The sequence below is a fragment of the Neofelis nebulosa genome, chromosome 5, assembly GCF_028018385.1.
Source record: "Neofelis nebulosa isolate mNeoNeb1 chromosome 5, mNeoNeb1.pri, whole genome shotgun sequence".
NCBI lineage: Eukaryota > Metazoa > Chordata > Mammalia > Carnivora > Felidae > Neofelis > Neofelis nebulosa.
The window spans coordinates 63,623,458-63,644,868 of record NC_080786.1 but is presented as its reverse complement, the minus strand read 5'-3'; the positions used below and the strand labels follow the sequence as shown (position 1 = coordinate 63,644,868).

General features: G+C 39.8%; 1 protein-coding gene across 3 annotated transcripts in view; it reads left to right on the top strand.

Moving 5' to 3' along the window:
• SLC7A14 (solute carrier family 7 member 14) overlaps positions 1–21,411 on the top strand; it is a 112,321-nt gene that overhangs the window by 17,624 nt on the left and 73,286 nt on the right. The window lies entirely within an intron of this gene.

The following is a 21,411-nucleotide window of genomic DNA, read 5'->3' as shown; positions in this document are numbered from 1 at the left end:
GTGAAACAGTAAACTACTAAGACTTACGAAAATAAAGCCAAACCCAGAGAAATAAAGACAAGTGGAACTTAGGTAGTGGAACTACTACCTCTAACTAGCAGCTTGACCCTGGGCACATCTTTCAGGTTTCACTTTCTTTGTCCATGAAATGAGAGTGCTGGATCCAATGATTTCTTCCAGCTCCTGCACCCGGAAGTGTGCTTTCTAGTTAGTCTCTGTGTCTCTTCCACAGGAGCCAGCAGCTAAAATCTTACCTCAGCACAATAGACTTCTAACAACAGGAAGTGCCACTTCTCTAGAGGCTCTGGAAATGACTCAGGAAATAATTCTGTTCTCCAGAGAGAACCTATAATTTCTGACTTCGATTGCCCAGTGGTCAGGGCTGGCTTAGGTAACATTCACAGCTGTTTATTCTGCCAGCAGGAGGTCTCCATGGCATTCTCTGCCGACATTGGAGGGAGAATCTGGGCTCAATACTTGTTATCCCTGGATTTAAAGAGGTAGTGATTCAAAAGTGCAACAGAGAGAAAAGATAAATATTACACACCCACTCATACTTCTTATGTGAAAACCCATTACAAGAACGTGTTAAAGGTAGATAGAATTATTTACCAGCAAGGATTTTTCATTTAATAAAAGGAACCATCAGGATTCCTAAATGGTGTCTATTTAGTCTTCTAGAGACTGAATTTGGTGGAGAAATAGATATTAAATCCAATGCTGACTGAATGCAGATCATAATCAAAGGGGGGACATGTTGTTTAATGGGAGAATATGATATGCTGTTTGCAAAAGTTTACACACAACCCTTAGGAACCGATGTTTGCTGAACTGATATGAATGTATCTTTTGTGTGGCAGGATGCCCACTGGTATAAATCGACACAGGGGAGCTGGGTGTACATTGGTAAGGGAGGGGAAAGGGAAGTGGAGACCAGGTGTGAGTGAACACCATTTTTGCTTAGAAAAGCATCATGGTGGCAAATATTGTATTGACTTGAAAAAAAAACTGGAATGATGTTGTTAAAAGGGGTGATGACATTTGATGCAATTATTTGCATTAAACAGACAAAAAAGAAGCTTTGTCTAAGCCATCCAGAATAACAATAAGACTCCTTTGGTCAGCGTATTAACCATTAAAGAGAGTTTGACATGTGAAAATAATATTTCTGTAGCACGGCCAGAAACAAGACAATGCCAGAATAAGCAATATTTCCCAGGAGGAATCAGGAAATCTTATTACTGCCTCTGTGGTTTACCATGTCTTGACCCACAAACAACAACACAATATCCACAACACCCAACAGATAGACTTTAAAAGTTTAAACCAGTTTTGCACATGGCATTTCTCATTTAATCCTCATCTCAACCCTGTGGGATAAGCAAAGCAGATATACTGTCTTCATTTCATAGACATAAAAACAAAACAAAACAAAATAAAACTGAGGTCCAGAAGGGTAGAATTATTTGTCTGAAGACACACAATTTTTCTAGAATAGATTCATCTAAAACCCTGGACTTCTCACTCCTTGTCCAGTGATCCCTCCACAATACCCAATAAGATCTGAGGCTTAGGACACCCCCAACTCTATCAGTTTAATTGGAAAACAGCTTTTATATTTTATATGAAGATACACACACAGTAATTGCCCAGATTGGTGAGTTTGTGGATCAGCGAACAAATATTTGTTACAAGAAGCTTGCAAGCTGACATTTGCAAGGTCTAGACTGTGAAGGGACTGAAGGCCAGAAGATGTATTATTGGAAATAGTATTAGCACAAATTAAGGCTCAGAGAATAAAGAGAAGAGTCAGAAGAAAGAAATGAGAGCATGTTCTTGCAGGTAAGGATGAGAGGAGGAAGAGTTATAATACCCAGGAAAGGGTACTAATGCTTCAGGGCTTGGATTTGAAGGCCCATGCAGGAAAGACAACAGATATAGGCCCACTAGAGGAAGAGAGTTGAAACTGAGACCCCCTACCTGGAGCTAGGACCCTCAAAGGACCTCATTGTCAGTGAAAGAGGGACTAGAAAAATACCCACTGCATCAGTGATCATCAAGGAAGTGTGTCCCTGCCCAATATTTGGAGTAGAGGATAAATGTCTTGCATGAGAAATCAAAACCTTAAGCCTTTCCATGTAAGGGCTTGGGATCCAGGTTCACACTACTCACATGATATAAGAGCCCCAAGCCTGAGAATTTAACAAAAAAATCAGGCCTGGATACCCATGCTCAACCATGCTCAGGATTTCCTCTCATCCATGAAGCACCTGGCAGAAGAAAAACAAAAAAACAACTCTGGAAGGATACCTCCACAACCCAGGCTAGATGAGATACCCGAGAGAAAACAAATCCCATTAAGTTAGCTCATAAAAATAAATAAATAAATAAATAAACAGATAAAGAAATACTCTCCCGTGAATCAGAATGAGTAAAAACAAAAAACTAGAGGTTAGCATTCCAAGAACCTGATATAACAGAAAATCTGAAGGAAACTATGAAATAAATGAGTTTGAAATAATTAAAGAGATAAAAGAAAGCAGGGAGGGAGCCACGAAGAAAAAACAAGATGTCATGAGAAAAAAAAATAAACTGATTTGAAAAAGAACCAATTGAATAATTAGAAATAAAAAGTATGGTATTGAAATTTAAAGCTTAAGCAGATTACACATAATTAGAAAGAGACTTGATGAACTGATAAATTTAAGGCAACTGTACAGGATGCATTAGGGAAAGATTAAAAAGCTAAATATATAAAAATACCATTAAGAGACAAGAAGAATGAAATGAGAAGGCCAAGCATTTATCAAGTAGGCATTTCAGAAAAATAGATCATAGAAAATATAAAGGCAGCAGTGTTTGAAAACATAGTGTTCAAGAATTTTCCAGAATTTCATAAAACTATGAATTTTAAGGTGTAAAGATAACCACTAGTTCTTAGCAGAATAAATAAAAATAAATCTGTACCTAGATACATGTAACAAATTTCAAAATCCCAAAGACAAGAGGGAAAAAACTCTAAATATTCACAGTAAATATAAAAAGACTACCTAGGAAGGAACAACAGCAGAATCTCAGCACATTTTCCAAAAGCAACAATAGAGGTCAAAAGACAATAGAATAGTATGTTCAAAGTGCTCGGGGAAAATAACTGTCAATTAGTATTCCACACACACTAAGAGAACGGATGAAATAAAGACATTTTCCAACGAATGCTAGGATAATCACTCAAAGACCCTAATGACAGTACATTTAAAGAATATTCTTGTGGAAGAAGGAGACTGAACCCAAAGGAATAATGGGCAAAGAAAGAAATTAGGAAACTTGTGCATAAACCTGAAGAAGCGTCTACCTGTTGCAAATAAATAAATGAATGAGTGAATAATTAAGGATGATTACCAAGGCAGTGAAGACTTAAAAACAAGGTGGGAATAAAATTGTAGGCAACAATAACATTGAAGTAGAGGGGAAATCAATAAGAGTGAAAAGAGTTAAAGCACTTGTTTTATGCAGAAGGTCGACAAAGATATTGACCGGATTCAGATTTTTTTGTCAATATGTAAGGTAACTTAGAAAAATAATATGTTCTTGGGGCGCCTGGGTGGCGCAGTCGATTAAGCGTCCGACTTCAGCCAGGTCACGATCTCGCGGTCCGTGAGTTCGAGCCCCGCGTCAGGCTCTGGGCTGATGGCTCGGAGCCTGGAGCCTGTTTCTGATTCTGTGTCTCCCTCTCTCTGCCCCTCCCCCGTTCATGCTCTGTCTCTCTCTGTCCCAAAAATAAATAAAAAACGTTTAAAAAAAAATATTTTAAAAAAAGAAAAATAATATGTTCTATAACAATAAAATGAGCAGAGGGGAAAACTTATTCAGTCCTATAGAAAAATAAAGGGAAAGAGGTGAAGGATGAGGAAAAGAAGAGGCACAGTAAATACACAATACAATATAATGGATATAAATCTAAATATTCCAGCAATCCAATAAATATAAACAGATTAAATTGGTAACGTCAAGATTCTAAGAGTAGGCTTAAGGTTTAAGGTTCTAAGAGTAGATTTTTAATATTTTATTTATGGGATATACTTGGAAAACATAAAGACACAGAAAGTTTTAATATAAAGGGATAGAAAAATATAATCAATATTTTTCAAATACTGATTAAAAGAGGCTATCATAGGGCTCCTGGGTGGCTCCATCGGTTAAGCATCTGACTTTGGCTCAGGTCATGATCTCATGGTTTGTGAGCATGAGCCCCACTTAAGGTAAACACGAGCCCCACTTCGGGTGAGCCCCACTTCTCTTTCTCTCTCTCTCTCTCCCTGCTTCTCATGAGATTCTCTCTCTCTCTCCCTCTCTCTCTCTCTGCCCCCACTCATTTGTGCCCTCTCTCTAAAAAAAACAAAGGTCTATTATAAATAATTACACACAATAATTACACAATAATTACAGGATAAATTACAGACACAATAATTACAGGATAAAAACATGATTATTATAAATATAAATGGTAATAGCATAATAATAAAAGGAAAAACTTGCCAGGAACGTATCATAATTCTGAACCTCTATAGCCATAACAACATAGCCTCAGAATAGGAAGTAAAAATTGCCAAATGGATAAAATTCCCAAATGTGAAAACTAAATTTTAAAACTTTTAGGTCAACATATAAGATAAAATCTTTATGACATCAGAATAAAAAGGCTTTTTTAAATCACAGACACACACATACAAAGAAAACAGTAAGTCATAATTTAAAATATTTAATGACTACATTAAGGCGTCTACATGGCTCAGTCAGTTAAGCTTCCAACTTCCACTCAACTCATGATCTCATGGTTTGTGGGTTCGAGCCCCACATCAATCAATGCAGAGCCTTCTTGGGATTCTCTCTCTCTCTGCCCCTCCCCTACTTGTCCATGCTCTCTCTCTCTATCTCAAAATAAATAAAACCTTTAAAAAATAAAAAATATTTAATGACTACATTAAAATCAAAGAGTTCTGTATAAGACTATTTTTTTTAAAACAGAGCTAAGCCACAGACTGATTATAGCAATGCATTATGAGTCACATATAAAATATTAGAATGCAGAGTAAATTTTAAAATAGATAACAAGACTAGCTCCCCTAGCTCATTTCTTCCTTATATATGTTAGAATTTTAAAAATGGGGGCAACTGGCTGGTACTGGTTTTTGCAGGTCAACACTGCAGTTAAATATGCGTGGGTGTGTGTGTGTGTGTGTGTGTGTGTGTTTTCTGCTATGCATTGCTCCTGACACGTAGTGGTGGTGATTACATATGTGACTGAGGCAATTTCAATGTATAAGCTAAAATAAAATAAGTCAAGCAGATTACCTGAATATAAGTTTTATTGGAAATTAAAAACAATGTCCAACTATGCTCAGGATTGCCTTGAGAAAACTTGATATTTTTGAGAAAAATTATTGTTATTGAGAAGAGCTGCCAGTGCTGGCCACTTTCAGATCGTGCTATTGTTTTCCATGAACCAAAACATTGGTGCATTATGTGCAGATTATGAGGGGCTCTGTAGAGAGGCAGTACTTGCTTTGTCCATCAAGGAAGAGGCTCATCTCCCAATTAAATGATTTCTTTTGGTTTTAGAACAGAGGTGTTGTTTTAACCAAAAAAAAATGTTGGAAGGACCCAGGCTATGTTGAATAAAGGAAATCCAATCCCCATAGCTCCTTTTTTTTTTTTTTTTTTTTTTTTTTGGTAAAATTTCTCACCTCAGTGAGTTGCATTATCCCAACTAAATTCTCTTTTATTTTTTTTAATAAGTTTATTTATTTATTTTGAGAGAGAGTGTGCATGGGGGACGGGCAGAGAGAGATGGAGAAGTGGAGAGAGAGAACCCTAAGCACATTCACCCTATGCAAGGCTCTGGGCTCAAACTCACGAACTATAAGATCATGACCTGAGCCAAAATCAAGAGTCAAATGCTTAATCCACTGAACCACCCACAGTCCCCTAAATTATCTTTTAAAGCAAACTTTTATATTAGCTATCAGAAATGGTAGTGGTAGGAAACAGCCCGGGAGCTCTACATTTCTTATACAATTTTAGCATCTTTTATTACAGGTTCCGAAAACCAAGCTTCATCAGAAATAAAAATCCCTTTTTAATTTTTAGGATTCTGCCAGCAAAATAAGTGCATTAGATGTAAGACTTTTTGATGTCATAATAAAAATAAACTTAAAAGAGAAAAAGAAACCACAAACATAGAGAAGATATATTCGATGCCTAAAACTAAGAAAAAATTAGTAGAAATCATATGTATTTTAAAATTCCTACACATAGATAAGAAACAACATAGTAGAAAATGGACAATGATATGAACAAGCAGTTCGCAGAAAAGGAAACTCATATAGTCAAAAACACATGAAAAGACTTACTTAACTAAATGGATAGAGAAATACAAATTTGACCCGTTGAAGCCATTTCAAATCTAACACATAAGCAACAATTTTAAAGTCCAATAACACTAGGTGTTGGTGAGGATGTGCAGAAACAAGAAGTCATACATGTAGCTGGTGGAAATACAATCTCTGCTACCACTTTAGAGAGCAATTTGGCAATATCTAGTCAAGTTAAAGGTCCCCCCACCTTATACCCCAGCAACTCCAACCACATATGTGTAAGGAGACGTACACCGTGAAGATATTCATGGCAGCATTGTTTGTATTAGTGCTAAAAAGAGAAGCAACCAAACTGCCAGCATCGAGAGAATGAATACGCAAACTAGTATATTCATACAGTGAGATATTGTACCTAAGTTAAAATAGATTATCTAGACCAAGGGACAGATAAATCTCAAAAATAAAAATTTGACACTACTTTAAATAAATAGTTGACACTATTTTTAAATATTTTGGACAATTACAAACCAATAATCTGTGTGGGTATAACCTAAGTGAATTTTTAAAGTTTTAAACATCCACAGGAATGATGCATGTGGACTCTAGGATAGTGGGTCCCTCTGTGGAAAAAGAGGGAAGAGTGGTAATAGGGGGCCTTAGCTATTAACAGCTACCTTTTATTTCTTTTCAGAAAGAGAGATCTAAAGCAAAAATGTTAAATAGGAGTGCCTGTGATAACGCTGTCTATGCTTTTATATATGGGTGAAATATTTCAAAACTATAGTAATCTTTTCATTTACTTATTTTCAAAATTTTGTTTCTAAAAGAGAGGCACCATGTCTGGCCACCACATCAGAGCAAGATGGTGTCAGTGAGGTTGAGGGGATCATAGAAAAGTCTTCCTAACAATTCATATGAGAGTGGAGTTTGGGAAGGCACAGTCTCACGGTCACGGTCATGGAGAGAGATGGGGATGGGAAGGCCCTCCGCAACGGAGACAGGGTCCTTGCACACCTTGACCGGCCCAGTCCTAATTGTGCTTGCTTGTTTGGAGACTTAAGATCCTGTCAGCGTCAGCCACAGATGCTTCCTAATGGGAGGAAATTCTTCCTCCCAGTTACTACTAATCCCAATGAATGACTCAGCCAGGCCAAAAGCGTGGCAAAGACTGACAGGTCTTTCTTGCCTCTGAAATGACAGTGGACCGAAAGGGTGTGGTTCCGTCTGGTTGTTAATTACACATTGTGTGAGACGGGAATCCCACTTAATAATAAAACCAACCACAGTGTGGCCTCCGAAATTCAAGAGAGAGCCAAAGAGGGAGAAGAAGAGAGATGTATGGTGTCCTTTTAATCAATTTGTTTGTTTTTTAACTCAGTCAGGTATTAGAATTTGTAATTTTTCAAAATCGATGGCATTTACTTAGAACATGGGTTAATCAATGTTAATCAATGGTTTAATCCCTTTTTTGAATAATGCAAACTAGTGTGTGTTCAGGGATAAAAAAAAAAAAAGATTTGCCAGAGAAAATGAAAGGAACAAAAAATTACTCTGGGAATACTGCATGTCTTACATAAAAATAATTTTAAAACTTGTAATAGTAGGCATGTTAAAGTGACAGATTACAGGTCTTTTTCCTACTTTGTAAATTTTCTATAATGATAGCTAATTATTACTTTTATAGTAACAAATTTTTTAAGACAAAGGGGTAGCTTTGCATTTCTAAAACCGATTAGTTCTACTGATTAAAAGAAATAGATCTTTTCTGCTATCCAGGAGATAATTTTACAATTGGTTAAGGAATGGGTTTTAGTAACAATCCACCTTTCCAAAATCGCGTCCTCTATTCTCTGCCTGAACAAATTTAAAATTTGAAACAAACCTTTGAAATTAATAATGTGCCATTTAAATGGGTCCTTTATCAGCATTAATACTGGCAATTGGTAAGAGATATTAATTCGTAATTTTTTGAGGTGCAAGTTTAGAAAGCCCTGTCTCGTGTCATTCGTGAGTTTTGTGAACCGGACTTTCATGCAGTTGAATTCCTGTATAAACCATCCAAGACAGTCTCTTGGCCTGGCAGCTACTAACAAGAAAATCAACAGTTCACATCCTTCAGCTCAGCAGGGCCACACACAGGGGAAACTATTTATAACAAGAAGGAACTGCCACCCCTTCTGTTTAAGGTGTAAGGAGAAGCTTAAACCAGCCATTCTTATACTATAACCTTATACTTATAGCCAACGAAAAAGCCCAGTCATTGAAATCCAACTTTGTAATTCTCCATTCAGAATGACACTGTAGGAAAAACATCATGTTTAACTCTGTCATTTGACATTTTTCATACGAAGTGGGTGTGTTTCCTATTTGATTTTCAGCCACACAGTCTTATTACTGAGCTACTCACATCTACCATGGTGATCTGAAAATAAAAACTGGCTGTTTGCCCAGATGCCTTCAAGTACAAAACACAGCAAGTTACAAGTAGACTGGGGATTTGGAGCTTGAGAGTTGTAAATTTGAAAGGGAATTTAAGTAGTTAATCCCTCCCACTACCCTTTTTTCTAAATTCAGAATACCAAGGCTCAGAGAACTCCTGCCTGAATTAGGTTGTTGTAGTTTCCCATTGCCACTAATCATAGGACAGAGGGTACTGAAGTGCCCTGGGGGAGCTCCTGTATTCCAGATACATCCTTCTTACCTCCAGTGTGTGGCACAGCCCAATTGCTCCTTGACAGTCAGGACAAATCAGCCCAGCCAAGACACTAACCCCCTTCTTTCCTGTTTGCTTTAGAGGCATGAGTCTTGCCCAAGATTACAAAATTATTCAATGGGAAAGAGAGGATTCAAATTCAACGCTCTTGCCTCCCAGTAGTTGGTAATAAACATTTACTGGTGCTTACAATCAGCTCTACATTTTCTTTTTTTATTTTTTTTTTTAAATTTTTTTTTTCAACGTTTTTTATTTATTTTTGGGACAGAGAGAGACAGAGCATGAACGGGGGAGGGGCAGAGAGAGAGGGAGACACAGAATCGGAAACAGGCTCCAGGCTCCGAGCCATCAGCCCAGAGCCCGACGCGGGGCTCGAACTCACGGACCGCGAGATCGTGACCTGGCTGAAGTCGGACGCTTAACCGACTGCGCCACCCAGGCGCCCCTCAGCTCTACATTTTCTAAGCAAGTCCCGTGGAGCATCTTTTTTAATCCTTACAATAATACTTTTAGGGAAGATGCTATTCTTACCCCCATCTTACAAAAGGAAGAAATCAAACTGAGATGTGGAGAGTTAAAGTTACAACCACACAGCTGGTCAGTGACAGAGTCGGGATTTGAATGGAGGTAGTTGGATGCCAGATCTGTGCTCTTACACATTAGTTCATAGACTCTCTTTCTGGCCACGTCTGCTAATCCAATGACATTTCCACTACGCAGGCCAGAAGCAACTGAGTATGAGAAGCCCGAGGACAGGGGCCTCGTCCCCTTCATCTCCTGCCCCATCACCCAGCATTGCACCTGACACAGAATCAGTGCTTGTTAAGAGTTTGATAAATGGGATTGAACTCCAGGTAACAAACAAAATTAGGCAACTCCAGACACATGTTCTTAAAATCAATATGAAATTACATAACTCAGTTACAAATGAAGGCTGATTGCAAACTTCCTGCCCTAAAGCCTGGATATTTTAAATAATAAAAAGGTTGGTTTGTGGGTTTGTTTGGATTTGTTTCTCTAGCACTTCTAAGCACTTCGCAAACCTTGTTTCATATTAATTGTTCTCCCATCCAAGTACTAACCAGGCCCGACCCTGCTTAGCTTCCGAGATCAGATGAGATCGGGCGCGTTCAGGGTGGTATGGCCGTAGACTCATATTAATTGTTCACAACAACTCTGCAAGACAGGTGCTGCTTTCCCCTTCAATTTACACATGAGAAAACTCAAGTTTGGGGGGCTGGTGTAAATTGCCCAAGACCACACAGCCAGTTAAGTGGCAAAGACAGGCTTTTAACACAGGACTGTCTTATTCCAATGTGTGTACTTTACTCCTATGAATATAAGATCTGTGTAAGTCCAACCATTTTGAGTTTTTTTCCAAAAATCTCTTTATCAGTCTGTGAATATAAAGGTTCACACTGGGCACTCCCACCCCCACTCCAGCTGCTCAGAGTGGTCCTCGGGGCCCAGCTGGAAGGAGGAAGCAACAAGGACAGTGCCAAGCTTCCTCTATAGAGCATGGTTCTGTCCTTTCCTCTGATACACAAACAGTATGGATGTAGGCAATGCCCAGGCAGCAAGCACTTGCATTACTTATAACTGGCCCCAGCCCTCCTTAGCCACGCTTTCTTCCTTTACTGGGCCCAGCTCAGCCTGTCTCTGTTGATAGGGTGCCTGCACCTCCCCACCCTGCTCCCTTGTGGTCTCGGGCAGTTCTACTGCCCATGATTGCGTGGCCTCTGCAAAAGTGGGCTCCACGTTCCAGAAGATAAGCTTACCAGTGAACCCCCATAATACATCCCATTAGAAAGTCCAGGGTGGCCTATACTTAGTAAGGAGAAACACCAATTCATCCCCAAAAAACACTTAACAGAATTGTGCTCCATAATCTACCTGGAGGTCACTGGAAAGAATAGGCAGTATGAACTCACAAGAAGCCTGACCCACCTCTCCAAGTGATCAGGACTGAGACACAGGGGAAAAGACAGGATTCCATGAGGGACCAGAAAGGCCTCATGAACGCTATGTTTTTAAATGAGACTCTCCTTTATCCATTTATTCCTCTGGTCTCTTGTTTTTCCTCTTAGTGGCTTAATGGCTTTAATTTTACTTTTGTTACAAAGGTTGGGATGGGAGGGGGAGAGAGCCTGGTAGGCTATATTTCAGCAAGGATAATATAGATCTTGAAATTATTTACCTGAAATATCAATAGTTTGGCTTCCTTTGGTGTGTCTGTGTCTGTCTATGGGGGGCAAAATCAATACCCAGTTCCTCTGCATTTCCTGGGGAGTGCCCAAATAGGCCGTGTGTCCAGATTCTTCTATTAAAAACACACAGGTACAAAACAGGCTTAGATGGTGACTCACCATTTACTGTGCTGTTATTGAAAAAGAGGATTAATGCCTTCCTTGAAGAATAACTCTGGTAGATCAAACTTTTGTGTCACCATCCAGAGCACATGATGCCTACGTGATTTATTGAAATGTATATTACAGTAATAGCTATGATAATTAAAACCCACTATTACCGGGTTCCTGGTGGCTCAGTCAGTTAAGCGTCCAGCTCTTGATTTTGGCTTAGGTCACGTTCTCACAGTTCATAGGATCAAGCGCCACTTTGGGCTCTGTGCTGACAGCACAGAGCCTGCTTAGGATTCTCTCTCTCCCTCTCTCTCTGCCCCTCCCCTGCTTGCTCCCTCTCTATCTCTCAAAAAAAAAAATAAGTACTAAAAATAAAACAAAGCAAAAAAACCCACTAATGTATGTAGGAGTCCTACATACATTATCTCATTTAGTTTTCCTATGAACCCTGCAAAACAGGCATGATAAATAGCATTTACAAAAGAAGACCTGTAATCCAAAGAGGCTAAACTACTTTGCCCAAGGTCACAAAGGAGAAATTGAAGCCAGGGCTGATGGAACACAAACACCATATACTTCCCAACTTGCCATATTGCCTCCCAACAGCTAGACCCAGTCTTTATACAGGCTTTAGGCCATCCCGAGCCCCATGGGAAATTAATGAGCCATACAAGAAATGAGCTGTGATCACAATTATTTGTGAATATGATATCTTAGATATATGTTATTAGCTCAAATCTGAAGGTCAGAATTGCTCAAAAATGACAGACTGTCATTGGTAAAAGGTAACATAATGCAATGCCTTCATTTTAGAAACAAAGGAAACCACTGAAGGAAACTGAGACCCAGGGAGGTGTTGTTACTGCAACCAACATTTGTAGTGAACCTTCTCTGGATGGAACTTTGTGCCAGTTTACACAGGATAGACACACATTTAGTAGAACAGATAAAAAAAGTATGCCAATTATTAAAATAATAGAAGAAATATAAGGAGTCAACTTTTAGGAATATCTTCTAAACAAACATCAACAATGTAATCAAAGACGTATATGCAACCAAATCCACTGTAGCACTATTTATAATGATGATAAAATTTTATAGATATCTAAATGTCTAAAAATACCAACAATAGATGGATGATTAAATCATAGCACAGCTATATAATGGGTCATTGAACAATGGTTCAAACAATATTTTATAAGAATGTTTGAACAATCTGAGCAAATGTCCATGACATAATAAGTGAAAATACAGGAATATGATATCGTATGTACAGTTTAAGCATAATTTTGGACCATTTTGCACCAAAATTTAGCAGTGGCTAACTCTAGGCAGTGGAATATGGGTGATTATTTGCTTCTTTACACTTTCTGCATTTTCCAAATGGTCTGCAATGAGTATTATGAAAGCATAACTTTCACTATTAGCTAAACAAGCAATATAGATTTCAAAGGGTCTGGCAACCTCTTCAGACATTACTTTCCAACTGGAGCCATCTGAGAGTAATAGAATGTAAGACTGGGAAGGCAGACGAGGGCAAATAACCTACTAAGGGCAGGCAGCTCATTCTTTTTGTGTTAGAGAACTGTTGAAGGTTTCTGAGAAGACAGGTGATAACCAGGGCTGGCCTTTGGGAGCAGTGGCTGTGCTGGGGCAGAGGATGGGGAGGGGCGAACTGAAAACAGAGGCCCATCAGGCTATCATACGTGGTCAGAGTAGCGTGGCTCACAAGGGCTGACATGAGTGAGGACTGTGGGAAGAAACAGGGGCGGGGTGGGGGCTGTGTCAGAGACAATCCACAGGCCTAGTAGAACTGAAGGAAGCAAGGAGAAGGAAATGCTGAATATAAGTTAAGGTGCATTTTCAACATGGTGCCTTGGACTTCATACTGAATGAATGAAACATAGACACAGAGGAGAATATGTCGAATTAAGGAACCCTTGCAAAAATCATTTCTCCTTAGTTAAAAATCCAGGAGCTGCCATCTGACTCATGGTTAATTTTGTTCTGGTCATTCTGAATTGCATTACTGACGTCAAGCCTGTGCAATGCAAGATGTAATCAAATCAATATTCTAATCAATCCTAGCCATGCCCGGCACAGTCCCAGACTGAGAATAGCTGACAAACCCATCAACATTTTTTTGTTTACACTTTTCTTGATTGTACCTTTTTTTCTTTTTTAGCTTTGAAATTTGCAGTTTTCCCCAATGACTGACTGTAAGAATCACACCGCGGAGAAGTTAAAAATGCTAGAGGGAGAAAACAGAATTGTGTACACCAGAATATGCACAGTGCCATCTGTAGGCAATGGAATTCGTGATGATAGATGTTGCTTCTTTTTATTTAGCCATATTTCTAAAGATTTTTCCAATTAATGCGTATTAATTGTGAAAAGAAAAAAAAGAATAATCTGAAAATGCCAAATCATGCAAAAAAAAAAAATTGTTAACAGTGGCTTAGGCATCAGAGCTGGAGCGGGAAGATCGGTGTCCAAGGTTGATCCCAGTGCCAATGTTTGCAAACGGGTCACTTAAACACAGCAGCTGCCACTTCAGACAAACTTATCCTTCCAACTGTTTCTTTGTGGGGACCCCTGCACTATGGCTCCTCTTAGATCCCCAGGGCCTCCTCATCTGTCCATAGCCTCTGGTCATCTTCCATCAGACATTTCCACTGTCCTTGAATATTTTACATGGGGCACTTGTGTTTTAAACTGCTTCTTTAGTGTATAAAACAAAAGGGCTTTGCCCTGTTAGAGAATTTCTAGTATTTAAAAGACTTTCTGTTGTTGCTGCTGATGATGATAAGGAGGAGGGAGAAAAGGAAAATGTTGATGTCTTGAACAAAGTTCTTCCCTACACCATGAGATTACACATACAGACCCCTACCTATGTTCTCAGATAAAGGCATGTACATTATATAAATAAATGGTCATAAATCTTTATGAGCTTCAAGGCTAATCGATGTCTCAGGAGAACTGGAGCAGTAAGAACTTATGGTAGTACTGAGGATTCATTCTTTCAATCAAACTTCACCGACCCCAACAGTATGTCAGGCAACGCGCTTGGCATTGAGGTGGAGACAGAGATGCCAAGATGAACAAGGTAGGACACTTACAGCCAGCAGCAGAAAGAGAACCCAGCTCTTGCATCTCAGAGTGATAAATGCCAGAATGGAAGTTTCCCAAAGGCACTTTGGGAGCTCAAGGCAGGGAAGCACCAGCTGGAGTAAAGACCCACAGGCTTCCAGAGGAGCTGAGAAAGCTGGTCCCAAAGGATTAATGTGATTTCCAAAGAGCTGTTGGTCTGCTCAATGGAGGGGCAATGTGTAGTGGCCAGGTCAGATCCATAGGCCAGGTGGCATGCAGGATGAGGTTATGAAGGGTAATGGAGCTGACAGGCCCTGTTGAAAAGCTTGAACTTTGTCTCACAGGGCATAAGAGTCACTGAAAGTTTTTAAGCAAGGAATAACCTGGGAAGATTGTATTTTAGGCATGTGGGAGATGGGCTGAAGAGGCAGAGGAGGAGATAGGCTGAAGGGTGCAGAAGATAACGTTAAAGAAATGGCTCTCAAAGGTGACGTTACCTTCCGAGGGTTGTTCTAGATATTTACAAGACATTTTAATTGTCAAAAAGGTTGGTGGCACGCTGACATTTTGTTGATAGAGGCTAGTAATGTTAGATGTACTGCAATGGGCAGCATAATCCCACACGAGAAAGAATTGCTTTGCCTCCCACATGACTTTGAAATATTCCACAAGAAAATCATACAGGTAAAAACCTGTTAATAATTGTCTGAATCCAGGTGCACCTGGATGGCTCAGTCAGTTGAGCATCTGACTCTTGATTTCAGCTCAGGTCATGATCCCAGTGTAGTGGATCAAGCCCCACATCAGGCTCCACACTGAGAGTGTGGAGATTAAGATTCTCTCTGCTTAAGATTCTCTCTCTCTCCCTCTGCCCCTCTCCCTTCCTCGTTCACTCTCCCTCTCTCCCTAAAATAATTTTTTTTAATTGTCTGAATCCAGAACATAATTCCATTTTACATGTAAATGTTGTGTGCAAATTTTATATATGCTGTAGACACATAGATCAATGGAATAGAATTGAGACTTCAGAAATAATAAACCTTTACATTTATGGGCAATTGGTTTTGTTAAGGGCACCAAGGCAATTTAATGGGGTACAAATAGTCTTTTCAACAAATGGTGCTGGAGCAATTAGATACCCATATGCAAAAGAATGAAATTGGACTCTGAATCTCAGAAGATATACAATAATTAATACAGGATGGATCAAAGACCTAACTGTAGGAGTTAACTGTAAGAGTTAAAACTATAAAACTCCTAGAAGAAAACATAAAACATAAACATAAATCTTTATGATCTTGGATTAAACAGTAGTTTCTTGGGGCGCCTGGGTGGCTCAGTCGGTTGAGCGTCCGACTTCAGTTCAGGTCACGACCTCACGGTCCGTGAGTTCAAGCTCCGCGTCGGGCTCTGGGCTGATGGCTTGGAGCCTGGAGCCTGCTTCCGATTCTGTGTCTCCCTCTCTCTCTGCCCCTCCCCCGTTCATGCTCTGTCTCTCTCTGTCTCAAAAATTAAACGTAAAAAAAAATTAAAAAAAAAAAGCAGTAGTTTCTTAGATATGACACCAAAAGCATAAGCAATAAAAGAAAAAATAGGTAAATTAGACTATATCAAAACCAAAAACCTTTTGAAATGCCAATGATATCATCAACAAAGCGAAAAGACAGCCCACAGAATAAGAGAAAATATTTGCAAATCTGATACCTGATAGGGGTCTGATATCCAGAATATATAAAGAACCCTTATGATTCAATAGTAAAAAGACAAATAACCCAATTTTTAAAATGAGCAAAGAGGGGCGCCTGGGTGGCGCAGTCGGTTAAGCGTCCGACTTCAGCCAGGTCACGATCTTGCGGTCCGTGAGTTCGAGCCCCGCGTCAGGCTCTGGGCTGATGGCTCGGAGCCTGGAGCCTGTTTCTGATTCTGTGTCTCCCTCTCTCTCTGCACCTCCCCCGTTCATGCTCTGTCTCTCTCTGTCCCAAAAATAAATAAATAAAAAAAAATTTTTTTAAATAAAAAATAAAAAATAAAATGAGCAAAGGATTTGAATAGACATTTCTCTAAAGGAGATAGACATATGGCCAACAAGCATGTGAGAAGATTCTAAGTAATTATTAAGGAAATGAAAACCTAAACCACAATGACATCACTTCACGCTCACTAGGATGGTTATAGTAAAAAAAAGAAAAAAGATGGACATTAACAAGTGTTGATGAAGATGGAGAGAAATTGAAACCTTCAAATATTGCCGAAGAGAACAGAAAATGTTGTTGCTGCCTTGGAACATTATCTGGAAGTTCCTCAAAATGTTAAACATAGAGTTGCCAAATGACCTAGAAATCCCACTCCTAGTATATACCCAACACTTGAAAACATAGTCCATACAAAAATCTGTGCACAAATGCTCATAGCTGCATTATTCATAATAGCCAAAAAATGTAGATGACCCGAATGGCATCAACTAATGAATGGATACACAAAATATGGTATATCAATGCCCTGGAATTTTATCCAGCCATAAAAAGAAATGAAGTTCTGATACATGATACAATGTGGATGAGCTTTGCAAACCTTATAAGTGAAAGAAGCCAGACACAAAAAGCCACATATTATAATATTGCATTTGCATGAAATGTTCAAAATAGGTAAATCCATTGAAACAGAAAGTAGATTCGTGTTTTCCAGGAGTTGGAGGAAGGGGAAATAGAGAGCAACTGCTAATGTACATGGGTTTCCTTTGGTGTGGGTGATAAAAATGTTCTGAAATTAGGTCATTGTGATGGTTGTATAATGCTAAAAATGCTGAATTATTCCCTTTAAAGGGGATGGATTTTATGGTATGTGAATTATACCCCAATTTAAAAAATTTGTATGTGCTGAATTTCTCAGAACGGCAACTTACGTACAAATCAAGGAAAGATGGGATTCGGTTTCGTTTGGAATTTTGCAAGAGCTGTTCACCATTTCACAAAATCACTTCGCGCATAAGTGCTCATCACCAGCATTTGAATCACCAGCACTGCACAACTTTATCATGTGTGGCTGTTGAGCTCACAGTGACTCTAATGCATGGATGCAAGTTTGAGTCCTTCATTATATTGTGCTGGGGCATTTACAGTGCGAAGAGCGTTTTTATTATGAACTAATTGCCTTTTAGTTCTTCATATTATGAATGCCCTGTATTGATTTTTCTTATGTAATATCTGTGGGTTGACTATATTATCTATGAATCTCTTGTCAAGAAACACAAATGTGTAATGCTCCATCACATTCGTAATACAATGTGGGCTATAATAAATGGTGGCAGTGAGGCTGAAAGAATTGAGGTCCGTTGACCTATTTTCAGATCAACCCCTCATTAAATATGTTAGTCACAAATATGTACTTGTAGCCCCAGGTCTTCCTCTTTTCGTCTCTGCACATAAAATCGTGACAGGTAAAACCACAGCAAGCCCATCTTTGGCATTTCCCTAGACCGTAGCATTCACCCATTTGGCCTCTGCCCCCGCAATTATAAAGGTTTCCTTGTAAAGAGCTTAAATTCCCTTACTGTCTTCACTCTCATTCAGACTCCCCGTGCCTTCGTGGGTTTGAGGGAGAAGCTGACTTTTGCTGATTGGTCTACATGTGTTTTATCCACCTGCTCGTGTTTTAAAAAGTATAACGTGGAAGTGACCGGAGTAACCATTGTCTGTTCTCAAAAGATGCGATCCTCTTGTCGCTGTTCAAACTAACTGCCTCTCCCTAGGATGTCAGGTGGGGATCACTCTCAGCATTTTTAATTTCTGAGATTATAAAAAGTGTCACACTGGTGACACTTAAACAAATGTCCTCCACGTGGGTTGAGTGTAAAAGCTGTAAAGGAACAGCCTGGATAGGCAAAGATGGGCTGGCCTGGTGTTCAGAACGCCATTGGCCAGGTCTAACCCAAGCTGTGTCAACACTGAATGAATCACTCTCTCCCTCTAAACTTTTGTCTTTTCATTTGTGAGATGGAGACATGCCTACACTTCCTGCCTCACAGACTTATGACAATTGAATGTGAAAATATTTACAAAGTCTCTTATAAAGTATGTCTACTCATTTATTCATTCCTGTGTCCTGGGTGCCACATACTTGCCAGCAGACCCTGAGCACCCAAGACAGACATAGCTCTGCCTTGATGGACCTCGGAGACTAAAAGGGACACAGACTCTAATAAATAATGACACAATCCGTGTATTATATGGAGTGCTCCAACGGAGAAGTGCAGAGTGCTATAAAAGTTTATAGTGGGGAGGGGCGCTTGGGTGGCTCAGTCGGTTAGCATCTGACTTAGGCTCAGGTCATGATCTCACAGTCCGTGAGTTCGAGCTCCGCGTCGGTCTCTGTGCTGACAGCTCAGAGCCTGGAGCCTGTTTCGGATTCTGTGTCTCCCTCTCTCTCTGCCCCTCCCCTGTTCATGCTCTGTCTCTCTCTGTCTCAAAAATAAATAAACGTTAAAAAAAAATTTTTAAGTTTATGGTGGGGAGATGGATAGATCAGAAGTGACATGCAGGGTAAGGCCTGGGGATCAGAAGAACAACCTAACCAGCAGTTAAATGATTCTGTTTAAAACACTGATTCTTGGACCCTACTCCCAGAGATGTGGATTCAGCAGCTCCATGGAAAAGGCTGAGGATCTGTGTTTCTGCTTTTGTTTTTTTTTTAAGTTTCCTACATGATTCTCTTTACAGCCAGGTAGGGGAACAACTGAGCTAGGCAAAGAAGGGGAAGAGCAAAATAGGCAAAGGGAACAGCTATTGCAAAGGCCCAGAGGTAGGATTGAGCCTTGCTGCTAGACGTAGACAACTATACAGGCGCAGGCATCTTCTGGAAGCTTCTTAGAAGTGCAGAATCTCAGGCCCCATCTCAGACTTACAGAGGCAGAAGCTGTATTTTAACAAGATGGCCAGGTGATATTTACATACATTAAAGTACCCAGAAACACTAGGTAAAGGGAGGGCGGAACTCTGGCTTATGCATTGGTATTCTAATGCACCCAGAACATATTAGGCACTCTGTAAATGTGGCTCAAATCAAGTTTTACGGATGCAAATTTTTATTTCATGGGATCTACCCATTTCAGAGACTGTTAAGACTGATGGGAAATGGACACAGGCATGCTATCCTGAGGAGCACGTAAAATGGCACAATCTTTTGAGAGGACAATTTGGCAAAGGCACCAGAACATAAAAGATGCATACCTATTAACTTGGTAACTTCACTCCTAGGAACTTAGAGTAAGGGTTTATATGAAAATGTCTGCAAAATGTATGTCCACTGAGACATTGTTTATAAGAGCAACATAATGAGAAGAGCTTCAATTTCCATTTTAAAAGTATCTCAATTGCAAAAGTGTGTGTGTGTGTGTGTGTGTGTGTGTATTGAAAAGAAAAATACTTACATCTAGAAAACTTTCTAGAAAGTTATATACCAAAATAGAGTTCTTATCTCTAGTAGGAGGTAATGAGCGGTTTTGACTTTCTTTTTTAGACCCCTCCAAATTGTCTGAAATTATTTACAATAGGTATAGATTGTTTTGTTTATAAAGGATGGAAAATATTTTCATGTGCATAAAAGGAAACAAAATCCCCAACTTCAAAAAGTGTAAGCTACTCTATTTGGCTCCTTGAGTCACTACTGGAGATAGCTAGGAGGAGGAGGAGAGGGGAACGGAGGAGGGGAGGGGGGTCCTGACAACCTGAGGCTGCTGGTTACTCTATCTGGTGGTCTCAGCTCAGGCTGCACACTGGGGATCACCTGGGGAGTTTTCCAACATCACCAATGCCAGGTGCTCTCCTCAGACCAACTCAACATAAATCTCTTGGAAGTGAGACTGGACACTGTTATTTTTAGAAGCTCCCCAAGTGACTTAAATGGTTCTAAATGATTCTAAAGAGCTGGGAAATCTTGGGAGTCTAGCTTGAAAGACCAAGGAAACATGTGCATCATCTACCTGCATGTGTTATTATGCATGATACTCTGGCTCTCGCCAATAATCCTAGTTCAAGTCCAGCCTTTAGGGTAAAAAAAAATGATTGGATGAGTGAAAGCTGATCCAAATTACCTTCTGGAGTCAGCTGTCCATCTGTGCGAGGGGCCTCCGTCTGATTGCTTTCTAGCTGGATGCACCAGGGAATGGCACAGTTAGACAATGGCATTTTCTGCAAGAAATGGCTTGCAGGTCTATTGCGAGTAGAAGGAGCTCCTGGTTAAAACCACGGTGCTGGATGTCATATCTTGCAAAATTATAAAATGCCTTCTTATTTCTTGCTCTTCTGTCACACCACCATATGAACTCGTTCCCTCTACGTGAGTCAGTGGAAACGAGAACGCTCATTTACATTAATGTTCTGGATTTTTAAGTACCATCAGGCTGGCTGTACTGGCATAGCTCAATCATCATTTGAGATCCACCATGTCCAGGGCATGTCACATGGGAATTAGAATCATCGAGGAGACCCAAACACAGATGCCCTTTCTCCCCCACTTTTATTATGTTCTAAAAGAGTCTTCCTCCCTCCTCTGTCTCTTCTCAAGCTGCTTTCCAACGGACTCCTACTTTCCAGGTCATTGGAAATACTGGTGTGCTCTTCTCCATCAGGAAACATTAGATTCTGCCTCCTCCTGTCTGAGTCCTGTCTCCAGATAAAACAGTGATCGCGTCTTGTGATCAGATTGGCAGGCTGCTATCTGACAAGTGACAGCATTTCTTCTCTTCTGAGGCCAAAACGGATTGCCTGAATGCTTTAAGCCTGGACGCACCAGTATTTAAATTTGGTTTTTCTTTGTTGAACAGAGCTCTGTTTTCTCTTTTCTTGCCCGATGGTTAAAGTGAGGTTTCCTACCCAGA